Here is an 18337-nt window from a genome sequence, read left to right as displayed (position 1 = left end):
TGTGATGATGTGGTTTTCGTGGCTGGGAGACCACCAGGAACCTGGGAAATGGGTTCTGAGCTTCTGAGCGTCATAGAGATATCATATTTGATATCCATCTTCATGAATATTGGTGACGGCAAACATGATGCCTCCATCTTGGATGTGGGACACCCCCATACCAAGATATGAAATCTGAAGGATTTTTATGTCTTATGCAGCTGGATGGGTTCACAAAACCGAGCCTCCGTGTGAGGTAAACAACATGGGTGTCTCCTAGGGTTTTGGCCCCTTACTAAAAACCAGAACGGACATTTTAATTCATTCTTACCCCGGGACGTCAGACGCATGCACTCCTCGCTGCGTGGAAGAATCACATTTAATTTCCGGGGAGTCGTCCCCACCACAGAATCTGAGACCATGACCTCGTGGCGCAGGTTTTTGCTATTATTTACCCCTTTTATTTTAATAACTGTTTTATGCATATATCTAAATTGTCTCTTTTATAATATCTTGTATATCTTTTGTAAACACTGCCCACTTTCGGGAGTAAATCATTATTATTTACCAGCTTCGTTCTTCTTGTCCTATGTCGAGCAAACTCGTTCCTCATCCGCTAATTCACGTTACCTAACGGGTACCCGATCCACCTGTTAAGCGATCGGTGGTGGCAGTATACCAGTATTTATGTGATATTGTGGTTTGAGGGTGGCTGGACGGAGGTATATATACGTTCCTGGAAGGAACTGGTGGTATATATACGTCCTGTCACATCACGTGCCACAATAGTCGACATAAATTAGAGCAGCTGCGCCCGTGCTTATCCTCGGTCAATACCGTGTTTGACCAGCAGGATAAGGGGACGCCAGAGGGCTGCAAAGTCTGACCAAGTGTGTTTTCGTGACACTTTTGCTTGCAGAAACCGGTATGTCAGTAATAAAATCCATGGACAAGTGTGTCCATGGCCTGCTAGGGATAGGTAGCAGAAGAAGAGGACTAGACGGACGGGTATGCGAAACCTTAGAACGCGCGCAAATACTACAAGCATTGAATGCTATATTGTGTACAAAGTTGAATGTGCTGACAACAAAATCACACAAAAATCATCAATGGAAATCAAATTTATTAACCAATGGAGGCCTGGATTTGGAGTCACCCCCAAAATTAAAGTGGAAAAACACACTACAGGCTGAACCAACTTTGATATAATGTCCTTAATACTAGTCAAAATGAGGCTCAGTATTGTGTGTGGCCTCCACGTGTCTGTATGACCTCCATACAATGCCTGAGCATGCTCCTGATGAGGTTGCGGATGGTCTCCTGTGGGATCTCCTCCCAGACCTGGACTAAAGCATCCACCAACTCCTGGACAGTCTGTGGTGCAACGTGACGTTGGTGGATGGAGCGAAACATGATGTCCCAGATGTGCTTAATCGGATTCAGGTCTGGGGAACGGACGGGCAAGTCCATAGCTTCAATGCCTTCATCTTCCTGGAACTGCTGACACACTCCAGCCACATGTGTTCTGGCATTGTCCTGCATTAGGAGGAACCCAGGGCCAACCGCTCCAGCATATGGTCTCACAAGGGGTCTAAGGATCTCAACTCGGTACCTAATGGCAGTCAGGCTGCCTCTGGCGAGCACATGGAGGGCTGTGCTGCACTCCAAAGAAATGCCACCCCACACCATTACTGACCCACTGCCAAACCGGTCATGCTGAAGGATGTTGCAGGCAGCAGATCGCTCTCCATGGCGTCTCCAGACTCTGTCACATCTGTCACATGTGCTCAGTGTGAACCTGCTTTCATCTGTGAAGAGCACAGGGTGCCAGTGGCGATTTTGCCAATCCTGGTGTTCTGTGGCAAATGCCAAGCGTCCTGCTCGGTGTTTGGCTGTGAGCACAATCCCCATCTATGGACGTCGGGCCCTCATACCACTCTCATGGAGTCTAACCATTTGTGCAGACACATGCACATTTGTGACCTGCTGGAGCTCATTTTGCAGGGCTCTGGCAGTGCTCCTCCTGTTACTCCTTGCACAAAGGCGGAGGTAGCTGTCCTGCTGCTGGGTTGTTGCCCTCCTATGGCCCCCTCCATGTCTCCTGGTGTACTGGCCTGTCTCCTGGTTGTGCCTCCAGCCTCTGGACACTACGCTGACAGACACAGCCAACCTTCTTGCCACAGCTCGCATTGATGTGCCATTCTGGATGAGATGCACTACCTGAGCAACTTCTGTGGGTTGTAGAGTCCGTCACATGCTACCACGAGTGTGAAAGCACAACCAACATTCAAAAGTGACAAAAACATCAGCCAGAAAGCATTGGCACTGAGATGTGGTCTGTGGTCCCCACCTGCAAAACCACTCCTTTATTGAGGGTGTCTTGATAATTGCCAATAATTTCCATCTATTGTCTATTCCATTTGCACAACAGCATTTGAAATCGATTGTCAATTAGTGTTGCATCCTAAATGGACAGTTTGATTTCACTGAAGTTTGATTTACTTGGAGTTATAGTCTGTTGTTTAAGTGTTCCCTTTATTTTTTTGAGCCGTATATACAGTAGAGACCAAAAGTTTGGACACACATTCTCATTTAAAGATTTTTCTGTATTTTCATGACTATGAAAATTGTACATTCACACTGAAGGCATCAAAACTATGAATTAACCCATGTGGAATTATATACTTAACAAAAAAGTGTGAAACAACTGAAAATGTGTCTTATATTCTAGGTTCTTCAAAGTAGCCACCTTTTGCTTTGATGACTGCTTTGCACACTCTTGGCATTCTCTTGATGAGCTTCAAGTGGTAGTCACCGGAAATGGTTTTCACTTCACAGGTGTGCCCTGTCAGGATTAATAAGTGGGATTTCTTGCCTTATAAATGGGGTTGGGACCATCAGTTGTGTTGTGCAGAAGTCTGGCGGATACACAGCTGATAGTCCTACTGAATAGATTGTTACAATTTGTATTATGGCAAGAAAAAAGCAGCTTAGTAAAGAAAAACGAGTGGCCATCATTACTTTAAGAAATTAAGGTCAGTCAGTCCGAAAATTTGGGAAAACTTTTAAAGTGTCCCCAAGTGCAGTTGCAGAAACCGTCAAGCGCTACAAAGAAACTGGCTCACATGAGGACTGTCCCAGGAAAGGAAGACCAAGAGTCACCTCTGCTTCTGAGGATAAGATTATCCGAGTCACCAGCCTCAGAAATCGCAGGTTAACAGCAGCTCAGATTAGAGACCAAGTCAATGCCACACAGAGTTCTAGCAATAGACACATCTCTTCAACAACTGTTAAGAGACTTTATGCAGCAGGTCTTCATGGTAAAATAGCTGCTAGGAAACCACTGCTAAGCAGAAGAGACTTGTTTGGGCTAAAGAACACAAGGAATGGACATTAGACCAGTGGAAATCTGTGCTTTGGTCTGATGAGTCCAAATTTGAGATCTTTGGTTCCAACCACCGTGTCTTTGTGCGACGCAGAAAAGGTGAACGGATGGACTCTACATGCCTGGTCCCACCATGAAGCATGGAGGAGGAGGTGTGATGGTGTGGGGGTGTTTTGCTGGTGACACTGTTGGGGATTTTTTCAAAATTGAAGGCATACTGAACCAGCATGGCTACCTCAGCATCTTGCAGCAGCATGCTATTCCATCCGGTTTGCGTTTAGTTGGACCATCATTTATTTTTCAACAGGACAATGACCCCAAACACACCTCTAGGCTGTGTAAGGGCTATTTGACCAAGAAGGAGAGTGATGGGGTGCTACGCCTGATGACCTGACCTCCACAGTCACCAGACCTGAACCCAATCGAGATGGTTTGGGGTGAGCTGGACCGCAGAGTGAAGGCAAAAGGGCCAACAAGTGCTAAGCATCTCTGGGAACTCCTTCAAGATTGTTGGAAGACCATTTCCGGTGACTACCTCTTGAAGCTCATCAAGAGAATGCCAAGAATGTGCAAAGCAGTCATCAAAGCAGAAGGTGGCTACTTTGAAGAACCTAGAATATAAGACACATTTTCAGTTGTTTCACACTTTTTTGTTAAGTATATAATTCCACATGTGTTAATTCATAGTTTTGATGCCTTCAGTGTGAATGTACAATTTTCATGGTCATTAAAATACAGAAAAATCTTTAAATGAGAAGGTGTGTCCAAACTTTTGGTCTGTAGTGTACATATACAGTACAGATCAAAAGTTTGGACACACCTTCTCATTTAAAGATTTTTATGTATTTTCATTACTTTGAAAATTGTACATTCACACTGAAAGCATCAAAACTATGAATTAACACATGTGGAATTATATACTTAACAAAAAAGTGTGAAACAACTGAAAATATGTCTTATATTCAAGGTTCTTCAAAGTAGCCACCTTTTGCTTTGATGACTACTTTGCACACTCTTGGCATTCTCTTGAAGAGCTTCAAGAGGTAGTCACCGGAAATGGTTTTCACTTCACAGGTGTGCCCTGTCAGGTTTAATAAGTGGGATTTCTTGCCTTATAAATGGGGTTGGGACCATCAGTTGTGTTGTGCAGAAGTCAGGTGGATACACAGCTGATAGTCCTACTGAATAGACTGTTAGCTGTTTTTTTCTTGCCATAATACAAATTCTAAGTAAAGAAAAATGAGTGGCCATCATTACTTTAAGAAATGAAGGTCAGTCAGTGCGAATAATTGGGAAAACTTTGAAAGTGTCCCCAAGTGCAGTTGCAAAAACCATTAAGCGCTACAAAGAAACTGGCTCAGATGAGGACCGCCCGAGGAAAGGAAGACCAAGAGTCACCTCTGCTTCTGAGGATAAGTTTATCCGAGTCACCAGCCTCAGAAATCACAGGTTAACAGCAGCTCAGATTAGAGACCAGGTCAATGCCACACAGAGTTCTAGCAGCAGACACATCTCTACAACAACTGTTAAGAGGAGACTTTGTGCAGCAGGCCTTCATGGTAAAATAGCTGCTAGGAAACCACTACTAAGGACAGGCAACAAGCAGAAGAGACTTGTTTGGGCTAAAGAACACAAGAAATGGACATTAGACCAGTGCAAATCTGTGCTTTGGTCTGATGAGTCCAAATTTGAGATCTTTGGTTCCAACCACTGTGTCTTTGTGCGACGCAGAAAAGGTGAACGGATGGACTCTACATGTCTCGTTCCCACCGTGAAGCATGGAGAAGGAGGTGTGATGGTGTGGGGGTGCTTTGCTGGTGATACTGTTGGGGATTTATTCAAAATTTAAGGCATACTGAACCAGCATGGCTACCACAGCATCTTGCAGCGGCATGCTATTCCATCCGGTTTGCGTTTAGTTGGACCATCATTTATTTTTCAACAGGACAATAACTCCAAACACACCTCCAGGCTGTGTAAGGGCTATTTGACCAAGAAGGAGAGTGATGGGGTGCTACGCCAGATGACCTGGCTTCCACAGTCACCAGACCTGAACCCAATTGAGATGGTTTGGGGTGAGCTGGACCGCAGAGTGAAGGCAAAAGGGCCAACAAGTGCTAAGTATCTCTGGGAACTCCTTCAAGATTGTTGGAAGACCATTTCCGGTGACTACCTCTTGAAGCTCATCAAGAGAATGCCAAGAAGTTTCAAAGCAGTCATCAAAGCAAAAGGTGGCTACTTTGAAGAACCTAGAATATAAGACACATTTTCAGTTGTTTCACACTTTTTTGTTAAGTATATAATTCCACATGTGTTAATTCATAGTTTTGATGCCTTCAGTGTGAATGTACAATTTTCAAAGTCATGAAAATACATAAAAATCTTTAAATGAGAAGGTGTGTCCAAACTTTTGGTCTGTACTGTATATATATATATATATATATATATATATATATATATATATAATATATATATTTCAAAATTACCCATGGTTACGGATGATATCAAGTCCCTTTATACATCCATTAGGTACAAGGATGGTTTGAGGGCAGTGGAGTTTTTTCTGAGCACAACGAAATTGGATCCCCATTTGATAGGATTGATCATGCAACTATTATGTATTTTACTAAGACATAATTTCTTCCTATTCAAGGACAAGAAAGACCTGCAGGAGAGGGGCACTGCAATGGGGCCATCTTGTGCGCCCTCATATGTATGCCTCTTTCTTGGGTTCTGGGAACAAGGTATCTTCTACCCTGACAGTGCCCAGGGAGCTGTCCTTATGTGGGTTTGTTTCATTGACGACCTGTTTATTATATGGCAAGGGACAATTGATAGATTAGATACGTTTCTTCAAGAGCTAAATAGAAACAATTACAATATCAGGTTGACTTATGCGTCGAGCCCTGAGTGATAGATTTCCTTGATCTAAAAATCAAAAAAAAGACATGACGGTACGATAACAACCACCAATATTTTCAGGAAAAAGACAGCTGTTAATTCATTCTTGAATGCAAAGTCTTCTCCCCTGCCGCAAGTCCTGAAGTCAATACCAACAGGACAATTCCTCAGGGCTCGACGCATATGCTCAAGAGATGATATATTTGAAAGTCAAGCTTTGGATTTAAAAAAGTGCTTGAAGGCCCGTAACTAATATGATTATCCAACAGGGTTACGATAGAGCCAAAACCACCACGAGGGATCAACTACTGAAAAAGAAAGAAAAGAAAAAAGATCAACAAGTAAGATTGATCACTCCTTACCTTGCTCAATGGAGAGGAATGCACCATATTTTCAATAGATATTGGCCGATCCTACTCTCAGACCCAATCCTGAACAAAGTTATAACGCCGAATCCCTCAATAACACCTAAGAGGTCTAGGACACTGAATGATATCTTAGTGCGTAGTTACTACATCCCCCCAAAAAATCAAAAATCAATACTGGGGACCTCTACCCCAAGACTGGGCTGCTATTCCTTGGGAAGCTGCGGTGCCTGTTCACATATTGGTAAGGCTAAAGAATTTTCAGAATCTTCAGGATTAAAAACCTTTAAAATTCTACATTTTATAAACTGCCGATCCACGGGAGTAGTTTACTGGGCAAATTGTCCATGTAGGATAATATATGTGGATTTGACATCACGAGACTTTAGGGTACTGTAACTAAACTAAAAAATATCCCAAAACATTTTAAAGACCATCACAAATGTAACTGGAGATTATTAAGATTTATGGGAATTGATAAAATTACATTAGGAGCCAGAGGAGGGGATCTGAAGAAAATTCTGGAACACAAAGAAACAAAATGGATCACGACCCTGGACACGGTGAAACCTAGGGGTTTAAATGATGCGGTAAACTTTGTGTCATTTCCTCCATAACTCTGGACATTGTTGGTTAAGGGTCTTTATGAATAATAAGGAGGAGATATAAAATAATGAAATAGTGGGCACCATATATTGCTAAGTTTTTAATAACTGTGTGTTCTGATAACATGCACGGAGAAGAAGGTTGCACCCGTCTATCCCGAAGGCGCCTATCCAGACGTATGGCCAAAGACATGGCAGCCTCCAAGGACTGAGGGGTATCATATACAGCCAAGGCATCTTTCAACCTTTCAGTAGTCTCCTCACAAAATTGACTTTTAAGGGCTGAGTCATTTCATTTGGAATCCGTTGCCCATCTACTGAATTCAGAACTGTACGTTTCCACTTACCTTATCCCCTGCTGAAGACGACGTAGCTTAAACTCAGCCGATCACGTGCCTCGCCCTACTATCCCTGGCGTAAGGCTATAGCTGGGGGTGGAAGGAGATGAGCACTAGTCAACCTCCGCTAGCACTCTAAAGACAAAAGGGGAAAACAACACAGGGGAACAACAACTTAGCTTTAGAAGAACTCCAACAGGGCACACGGCCTCAAGACTCCAAAGAGGATGTGATGCTGCTTCAGTCAAGTTCCATATAGAAATGAGTATAACCAGCGACGCCCACCTAGACACACCAGGTAAATATACACCCAGACTAAAGGGAGGTAGTCGCTGGGTCCTAAACACAGCCTCCTATCTAGGCAGCTGTCTGCATTGCCAAACGTGGAGACCTCCTGCAAACCATTGCAGGGCGACTGTCTGTCACCTCTGATACACCCTTGACAGGGGGTCAAGGACAAGGGCGTAACTACAATAGATGGAGATGTTGCAATCGCTCCCAGACCCTGGAGCCCAGAAAGTCCCTTTGCCCTATATGAAAAGACCAATACTATTAAAAACTTGCAATAATTAGAGCTTTTACATCAGGGTCAATGAGCTTCAAGTTACACCAGTGGTCAAGGTCTCTTGACCCTGATGCAACGAGTGGGCAATTATGAGCCTATTTGTCATATAAGAGGGAGGCAGTGCTATAAATGGTACATGGCACTTGATTGGCTTTTGTACAGATTAGGGGAATGGATGCCGAAAATGAAGATTGTGGAGCAGGAAAGTGGAGTAATCTGGATCCGCTCTTTTTAGGGTCCCCATATCTATTACAATGGGCTGACTCTATCCAATTCAGGTGCTTAATTTTATTGCAGAGAAGTGTTTAAGTGGCAAATGATCAGCATAGAACTGGTCATGTATGTTTTACATTTTATAGCAAAAAGTCCCCCTAAACTACGGACGATAAAAAACATCTCGGAGCACTATCCGAGCACCATCCTCACAGTTCCTGGTTATTGGTAGCCCAACAGGACATATGGACATGTTGCCATCTTTGTCATAAAAAAAACAACAAAATTGTAATGTCTCTGGAACCTTTGGCTATGATAATACCCAGATCCATGGTCAATGGTAGTCCAGGGCAAGGGATTAATGCCATCTTGTTAATTACATCAATGGCAACATTATCAGTCCACTCTATTGAAGTAGTCAATGCCAAATCCCTGGCAATCTATAATAGTCAAGTAGTTATTGTCAGCATCACTGGTGGTCTAAAATAGGGAATGGTTTAATGTAAAAATTGCTGGTGATCTAGGAGAGAGAATGGTTTAATACAATTATCTCTAGGGCAGTATGGGGATGTTTCTTTGTGCCTACAAGGTATAACATTTGCCCAATTACAGTAGGGGTTGACTTTCTGATGACCGATGAAAATGTAATACCAGCACCAGACACCTCGGGTCAATTCACACAGGCCGGTCAGGCAACCCTTACTTTACGAGGTGGAAGAGGGTGCACAGTCATAGTCCCTGTTGTAAGGAATTGTTAAAAATAAGAGGATTCCAATGGTTCCTATTTCTTCCACCAAGACCATTGTGATTATTTCGCCTGTGCAGGAAAAATGATCTAGATCCCTTTATGGAAAGTCATGGAAATAATGAAATCAATGAAGGAGAGGACATTACCTTAGACTGCAATGATGAAGAAACTGCAGATTATTCTTCAGACTATATGAAAGAAAAATAATAAAGACTGAAGTGGGAGGGCGGACAGTTCTGAGAAATCCCCTGCCTCGAAACCAAAGTGAAAGAAGACGTCTAAAATGGTTTCAATTATTAAGTGATACATCCTTTCTGATCTATATAGAGTACATTAAAACCTCTCTGAAAGACCCCCTCCTTGAGAAGACCACCTATTTGAGAAGACCAACTCCTTTAGAAGACCATCTTCTTGAGAAAACCACCTCCTTGAAAAAAACACCTACTTGAGCAGACTGCCCTTTTACCCTAATAAAAAACTTTTTGCTGGGCATGCAGACTGGTTAAGACAACCGTTCAACTGTACAAAACGCCAGAGAATACGAGCTCCATTCTAAGCAAATTTGGAGTATAAAGCAAGTTTGTATCGATGCCTCGTGGTCATAAAAATTAATTATTACTTACGGAAAGACTGTTGCTAATTGAGATGGCTCGTGTGGATTAGTTAACCTGATGAGAGGCTTGTAGACTTGCATTGGATTACAGCTGTAGGTCTTGGTGAGAAAGAATTTAGGATAGTAGGAAGTGGCTCTGAACTACCTTGGAGGCATCATCAGAAGTAGAGGAACTCTCTAAGCAAAATTATAGACCATTAATGCCACTGTTAAGTAATGTAACCACCAAGCTCAGTGCCACTGTCAAGTAATGTAACCACCAAGCTCAGTGTCACTTTTAAGTGCGGATGGGTTCAGATCAGGAGACACTTGGTCACTGAATCAATGTTACCCTGTTTTTCTTCAGAAATGCAGCAGATGTGTGTTTTGCATCATAGTCATGTTGGAAAAGTGCATGTCTACCGAGTACCTGGAGTGAAGACGGCATCTTCTCTATCACTACAGAGTAACACATCTGTGAATTCATGATTACATCAATGACATGTAGCTCCCTCCCTGACACCAGCAGCTCATGTGCCTCCACATAAGGACACTGTCACCACCATGTATCACTGTATACACCATGCTGTTACGGATCCGGGTGGTGGAACCTCTGTGAAGCGGTGCAAGGAGGGACCAGAGGGGCATAACTAGGTATCAACTCGGACTGACCAAGGTCACACGGTGGCTCAATCGACTCCGTGAATCAGGGAAGGACCGAGCAGAGGGACCAGGTGCTACTCTGGCCAGCCCTTCTCGGTTAAGGGCCCTGTAACCTGTAATAACGACAGTCCAAATTTAGAAGGTCACATAGTCCATTTTTAAGACAAAAACTGGGACCAGTCCACCTTGATGAGGACCCTGGAAACAAGTGTGCAGTCCATATTTGGCTGACAAGACTTGTAGCACCGGTCCTTCTCAGTAAGGACCCCGGAAGCAGGTAGTGTCCAAACAGTCCTTAGTTTGTGCACCTGTGCCTTTGAATTACAGCAGAAAAAGGTGCAACAGTCGCAACAAAAAATAGGGACAATAAAAATAAAAAGGTAAGCCTATCTGTGCCAACTGGGCTTCTCCTCATCCCCGAGGATACATCCTCCTCTCAAGTACATGACTTTCGGCATTGGGGGTCTTGGGTAACTAACCCCCCTTCCCTTTCTCAGGGGAAAACTTCAGGCCACTCGGCCACTTAAGGACCAGTCCTTAAAACAAACAAGGCAACTGCCTTAAAACTCAGGCCCTGTGAGGTTTTTCCTCTTTTTACTCAACCTCCAACAGGAAGGACACAAGGAGCAGAAAAAAAACAGAGACAGGAGCTCTTTATCCATCCTTCTTGAATTCTCATCGCTCCTTCATTAAAGCACTCCATGCTGCAGATGAAGGTGGGGTCCGCCACCTCCATAGCTGGTCGGGGTATCTAACTGCTACCGGGTCGTCTGTTGTTTACTAGTGTTGAGCGAGCATGCTCGACACTGCTTGGCACTCGCCTGAGCATCTCACTACTCGGGATGTTCGGCGAGCACCGAGCATTTCCGGGTTACTCGAGCGGGAGCACGGGTCTCCGCCTTGCATGTTTGGCGTTCTTTACAGAGCCAATGAACATGCAGGAATTGCCAGCCAGTCACTGTAATTCCGCAGTCATGTTGGTTGTGGGCATTACAGTGATTGGCTGGCCGCACAGCGTCACCTCGAGTATTTAAAAGCGGGCGCCGCCATCTTGGACACAGTCGCTCCGGATCAGATAGTGTAGGGAGAGTGCTGCTGAGCTAGGGAGAGATTTATACTGCAAAATAGGTAGTGTAGGGTCTCTAAAGCCTGAAAATAAAACAAACAGTCCTTCTCAGGACCAATATCCATCCAATATATCAGGCAGGCAGGCTGTATAGGAGACGCAATGGTTATACCAACAAACACTGCATTACAGTCCTGTGTGCTGCTTTTCAAATTGCTAGACTTAGCTCCAGGTCTCAGGGGCCAGAAAAAAATCCTTTTTTTTTCATCTAAATGCTCTTTTTTTTTTTTCCCCCCCTCAGTCAGACTGTTCAAATACCCGTCTTATTAACCTTTTGGTATTTTTTCAACTCAAAATAAAAAATTGAGTGTGTCTGTGAGTGCTCAAACACAAATATATCTGTTTAAAAGAGTCTGGTGAAGGCCAGATAACTAGAACTGTGGTTTTGCAGTTCCACTGTTCAAATCTCTGTATTATCCACTTTTTTGCCTTTTTTCCATGAAAAAAACAGTTTGAGTATCTCGCTGACTGTTCAGACACAAATATATCTATCTGTTTAAAAGATTCTGGTGTAGGCCAGATAATTGGAACTGTGGTTTTCCTCTTCTATGGTTCAAATCTGGGTGTAATCCACCTTTTTGCATAAAAAAAAAGTATCAGTATCTCGCTGACTGTTCAGACACAAATATATCTGTTTAAAAGAGTCTGGTGTAGGCCAGTTAACTAGAACTGTGGTTTTCCTCTTCCATGGTTCAAATCTGGGTGTAATCCGCCTTTTTGCATAAAAAAAAAGTATCAGTGTCTCGCTGACTGTTCAGACACAAATATATCTGTTTAAAAGAGTCTGGTGTAGGCCAGATAACTAGAACTGTGGTTTTCCTCTTCTACGGTTCAAATCTTTATGTAATCCACCTTTTTGCATAAAAAAAAGTATCAGTGTCTCGCTGACTGTTCAGACACAAATATATCTGTTTACAAGAGTCTGGTGTAGGCCAGATAACTAGAAATGTGGTTTTGCAGTTCCACGGTTCAAATCTCTGTATTATCCTCTTTTTTGCCCTTTTTCCATAAAAAAAAACAGTTTGAGTGTCTCGCTGACTGCTCAGACACAAATATATCAGTTTAAAAGATTCTGGTGTAGGCCAGAGAACTAGAACTGTGGTTTTCCTCTTCCATGGATCAAATCTGGGTGTAATCCACCTTTTTGCATAAAAAAACAGTTTGAGGGTCTCGCTGACTGTTCAGGCACAAATATATCTGTTTAAAAGATTCTGGGGTAGGCCAGAGAACTAGAACTGTGGTTTTCCTCTTCCACGGTTCAAATGTGGGTGTAATCCACCTTTTTGCATAAAAAAGAACAGTTTGAGTGTCTCGTTGACTGTTCAGACACAAAAAAATCTGTTTGAAAGATTCTAGTGTAGGCCAGATAACTAGAACTGTAGTTTTCCTCTTCCACGGTTCAAATCTGGGTGTAATCCACCTTTTTGCATAAAAAAACAGTTTCAGTGTCTCGTTGACTGTTCAGACTCAAATATATCTCTTTAAAAGATTCTGGTGTAGGCCAGAGAACTAGAACTGTGGTTTTCCTCTTCCATGGTTCAAATCTGGGTGTAATCCACCTTTTTGCATAAAAAAAAAGTTTCAGTGTCTCGCTGACTGTTCAGACACAAATATATCTGTTTACAAGAGTCTGGTGTAGGCCAGATAACTAGAAATGTGGTTTTGCAGTTCCACGGTTCAAATCTCTGTATTATCCACTTTTTTGCCTTTTTTCCATAAAAAAAACAGTTTGAGCGTCTCACTGACTGTTCAGACACAAATATATCTGTTTAAAAGATTCTGGTGTAGGCCAGATAACTAGAACTGTAGTTTTCCTCATCCACGGTTCAAATCTGGGTGTAATCCACCTTTTTCCATAAAAAAAACAGTTTGAGTCTCTTGCTGACTGTTCAGACACAAATATATCTGTGTAAAAGATTGTAGTGTAGGCCAGATAACTAGAACTGTGGTTTTCCTCTTCTACGGTTCAAATCTGGGTGTAATCCACCTTTTTGCATAAAAAATAGTATCAGTGTCTCGCTGACTGTTCAGACACAAATATATCTGTTTACAAGAGTCTGGTGTAGGCCAGATAACTAGAAATGTGGTTTTGCAGTTCCACGGTTCAAATCTCTGTATTATCCTCTTTTTTGCCCTTTTTCCATAAAAAAAAACAGTTTGAGTGTCTCGCTGACTGCTCAGACACAAATATATCAGTTTAAAAGATTCTGGTGTAGGCCAGAGAACTAGAACTGTGGTTTTCCTCTTCCATGGATCAAATCTGGGTGTAATCCACCTTTTTGCATAAAAAAACAGTTTGAGGGTCTCGCTGACTGTTCAGGCACAAATATATCTGTTTAAAAGATTCTGGGGTAGGCCAGAGAACTAGAACTGTGGTTTTCCTCTTCCACGGTTCAAATGTGGGTGTAATCCACCTTTTTGCATAAAAAAGAACAGTTTGAGTGTCTCGTTGACTGTTCAGACACAAAAAAATCTGTTTGAAAGATTCTAGTGTAGGCCAGATAACTAGAACTGTAGTTTTCCTCTTCCACGGTTCAAATCTGGGTGTAATCCACCTTTTTGCATAAAAAAACAGTTTCAGTGTCTCGTTGACTGTTCAGACTCAAATATATCTCTTTAAAAGATTCTGGTGTAGGCCAGAGAACTAGAACTGTGGTTTTCCTCTTCCATGGTTCAAATCTGGGTGTAATCCACCTTTTTGCATAAAAAAAAAGTTTCAGTGTCTCGCTGACTGTTCAGACACAAATATATCTGTTTACAAGAGTCTGGTGTAGGCCAGATAACTAGAAATGTGGTTTTGCAGTTCCACGGTTCAAATCTCTGTATTATCCACTTTTTTGCCTTTTTTCCATAAAAAAAACAGTTTGAGCGTCTCACTGACTGTTCAGACACAAATATATCTGTTTAAAAGATTCTGGTGTAGGCCAGATAACTAGAACTGTAGTTTTCCTCATCCACGGTTCAAATCTGGGTGTAATCCACCTTTTTCCATAAAAAAAACAGTTTGAGTCTCTTGCTGACTGTTCAGACACAAATATATCTGTGTAAAAGATTGTAGTGTAGGCCAGATAACTAGAACTGTGGTTTTCCTCTTCTACGGTTCAAATCTGGGTGTAATCCACCTTTTTGCATAAAAAATAAGTATCAGTGTCTCGTTGACTGTTCAGACACAAATATATCTGTTTAAAAGAGTCTCGTGTAGGCCAGATAACTAGAACTGTGGTTTTGCAGTTCCACAGTTCAAATCTCTGTATTATCCACTTTTTTGCCTTTTTCCATAAAAAAAAACAGTTTGAGGGTCTCGCTGACTGTTCAGGCACAAATATATCTGTTTAAAAGATTCTGGGGTAGGCCAGAGAACTAGAACTGTGGTTTTCCTCTTCCACGGTTCAAATGTGGGTGTAATCCACCTTTTTGCATAAAAAAGAACAGTTTGAGTGTCTCGTTGACTGTTCAGACACAAAAAAATCTGTTTGAAAGATTCTAGTGTAGGCCAGATAACTAGAACTGTAGTTTTCCTCTTCCACGGTTCAAATCTGGGTGTAATCCACCTTTTTGCATAAAAAAACAGTTTCAGTGTCTCGTTGACTGTTCAGACTCAAATATATCTCTTTAAAAGATTCTGGTGTAGGCCAGAGAACTAGAACTGTGGTTTTCCTCTTCCATGGTTCAAATCTGGGTGTAATCCACCTTTTTGCATAAAAAAAAAGTTTCAGTGTCTCGCTGACTGTTCAGACACAAATATATCTGTTTACAAGAGTCTGGTGTAGGCCAGATAACTAGAAATGTGGTTTTGCAGTTCCACGGTTCAAATCTCTGTATTATCCACTTTTTTGCCTTTTTTCCATAAAAAAAACAGTTTGAGCGTCTCACTGACTGTTCAGACACAAATATATCTGTTTAAAAGATTCTGGTGTAGGCCAGATAACTAGAACTGTAGTTTTCCTCATCCACGGTTCAAATCTGGGTGTAATCCACCTTTTTCCATAAAAAAAACAGTTTGAGTCTCTTGCTGACTGTTCAGACACAAATATATCTGTGTAAAAGATTGTAGTGTAGGCCAGATAACTAGAACTGTGGTTTTCCTCTTCTACGGTTCAAATCTGGGTGTAATCCACCTTTTTGCATAAAAAAAAGTATCAGTGTCTCGCTGACTGTTCAGACACAAATATATCTGTTTACAAGAGTCTGGTGTAGGCCAGATAACTAGAAATGTGGTTTTGCAGTTCCACGGTTCAAATCTCTGTATTATCCTCTTTTTTGCCCTTTTTCCATAAAAAAAAACAGTTTGAGTGTCTCGCTGACTGCTCAGACACAAATATATCAGTTTAAAAGATTCTGGTGTAGGCCAGAGAACTAGAACTGTGGTTTTCCTCTTCCATGGATCAAATCTGGGTGTAATCCACCTTTTTGCATAAAAAAACAGTTTGAGGGTCTCGCTGACTGTTCAGGCACAAATATATCTGTTTAAAAGATTCTGGGGTAGGCCAGAGAACTAGAACTGTGGTTTTCCTCTTCCACGGTTCAAATGTGGGTGTAATCCACCTTTTTGCATAAAAAAGAACAGTTTGAGTGTCTCGTTGACTGTTCAGACACAAAAAAATCTGTTTGAAAGATTCTAGTGTAGGCCAGATAACTAGAACTGTAGTTTTCCTCTTCCACGGTTCAAATCTGGGTGTAATCCACCTTTTTGCATAAAAAAACAGTTTCAGTGTCTCGTTGACTGTTCAGACTCAAATATATCTCTTTAAAAGATTCTGGTGTAGGCCAGAGAACTAGAACTGTGGTTTTCCTCTTCCATGGTTCAAATCTGGGTGTAATCCACCTTTTTGCATAAAAAAAAAGTTTCAGTGTCTCGCTGACTGTTCAGACACAAATATATCTGTTTACAAGAGTCTGGTGTAGGCCAGATAACTAGAAATGTGGTTTTGCAGTTCCACGGTTCAAATCTCTGTATTATCCACTTTTTTGCCTTTTTTCCATAAAAAAAACAGTTTGAGCGTCTCACTGACTGTTCAGACACAAATATATCTGTTTAAAAGATTCTGGTGTAGGCCAGATAACTAGAACTGTAGTTTTCCTCATCCACGGTTCAAATCTGGGTGTAATCCACCTTTTTCCATAAAAAAAACAGTTTGAGTCTCTTGCTGACTGTTCAGACACAAATATATCTGTGTAAAAGATTGTAGTGTAGGCCAGATAACTAGAACTGTGGTTTTCCTCTTCTACGGTTCAAATCTGGGTGTAATCCACCTTTTTGCATAAAAAATAGTATCAGTGTCTCGCTGACTGTTCAGACACAAATATATCTGTTTACAAGAGTCTGGTGTAGGCCAGATAACTAGAAATGTGGTTTTGCAGTTCCACGGTTCAAATCTCTGTATTATCCTCTTTTTTGCCCTTTTTCCATAAAAAAAAACAGTTTGAGTGTCTCGCTGACTGCTCAGACACAAATATATCAGTTTAAAAGATTCTGGTGTAGGCCAGAGAACTAGAACTGTGGTTTTCCTCTTCCATGGATCAAATCTGGGTGTAATCCACCTTTTTGCATAAAAAAACAGTTTGAGGGTCTCGCTGACTGTTCAGGCACAAATATATCTGTTTAAAAGATTCTGGGGTAGGCCAGAGAACTAGAACTGTGGTTTTCCTCTTCCACGGTTCAAATGTGGGTGTAATCCACCTTTTTGCATAAAAAAGAACAGTTTGAGTGTCTCGTTGACTGTTCAGACACAAAAAAATCTGTTTGAAAGATTCTAGTGTAGGCCAGATAACTAGAACTGTAGTTTTCCTCTTCCACGGTTCAAATCTGGGTGTAATCCACCTTTTTGCATAAAAAAACAGTTTCAGTGTCTCGTTGACTGTTCAGACTCAAATATATCTCTTTAAAAGATTCTGGTGTAGGCCAGAGAACTAGAACTGTGGTTTTCCTCTTCCATGGTTCAAATCTGGGTGTAATCCACCTTTTTGCATAAAAAAAAAGTTTCAGTGTCTCGCTGACTGTTCAGACACAAATATATCTGTTTACAAGAGTCTGGTGTAGGCCAGATAACTAGAAATGTGGTTTTGCAGTTCCACGGTTCAAATCTCTGTATTATCCACTTTTTTGCCTTTTTTCCATAAAAAAAACAGTTTGAGCGTCTCACTGACTGTTCAGACACAAATATATCTGTTTAAAAGATTCTGGTGTAGGCCAGATAACTAGAACTGTAGTTTTCCTCATCCACGGTTCAAATCTGGGTGTAATCCACCTTTTTCCATAAAAAAAACAGTTTGAGTCTCTTGCTGACTGTTCAGACACAAATATATCTGTGTAAAAGATTGTAGTGTAGGCCAGATAACTAGAACTGTGGTTTTCCTCTTCTACGGTTCAAATCTGGGTGTAATCCACCTTTTTGCATAAAAAATAAGTATCAGTGTCTCGTTGACTGTTCAGACACAAATATATCTGTTTAAAAGAGTCTCGTGTAGGCCAGATAACTAGAACTGTGGTTTTGCAGTTCCACAGTTCAAATCTCTGTATTATCCACTTTTTTGCCTTTTTCCATAAAAAAAAACAGTTTGAGGGTCTCGCTGACTGTTCAGGCACAAATATATCTGTTTAAAAGATTCTGGGGTAGGCCAGAGAACTAGAACTGTGGTTTTCCTCTTCCACGGTTCAAATGTGGGTGTAATCCACCTTTTTGCATAAAAAAGAACAGTTTGAGTGTCTCGTTGACTGTTCAGACACAAAAAAATCTGTTTGAAAGATTCTAGTGTAGGCCAGATAACTAGAACTGTAGTTTTCCTCTTCCACGGTTCAAATCTGGGTGTAATCCACCTTTTTGCATAAAAAAACAGTTTCAGTGTCTCGTTGACTG

General features: G+C 41.6%; 1 protein-coding gene across 1 annotated transcript in view; it reads right to left on the bottom strand.

The window, feature by feature from the left end:
• Positions 1–9360, bottom strand: part of LOC141172961 (uncharacterized) — a 33961-nt gene extending 24601 nt beyond the window's left edge. The window contains exon 1 of the mRNA XM_073657577.1: positions 9246–9360. The gene's annotated coding sequence lies outside the window, so the exon portion shown is untranslated. The remainder of the gene's footprint in view (positions 1–9245) is intronic.
• Between the last annotated feature and the right edge of the window lie 8977 nt (positions 9361–18337).

Source organism: Phyllobates terribilis, unplaced genomic scaffold, assembly GCF_046119375.1.
Source record: "Phyllobates terribilis strain yellow unplaced genomic scaffold, ASM4611937v1 Scaffold_12__6_contigs__length_324123572, whole genome shotgun sequence".
NCBI classification, from domain to species: domain Eukaryota; kingdom Metazoa; phylum Chordata; class Amphibia; order Anura; family Dendrobatidae; genus Phyllobates; species Phyllobates terribilis.
This window is presented reverse-complemented; position numbering and strand designations above follow the sequence as displayed.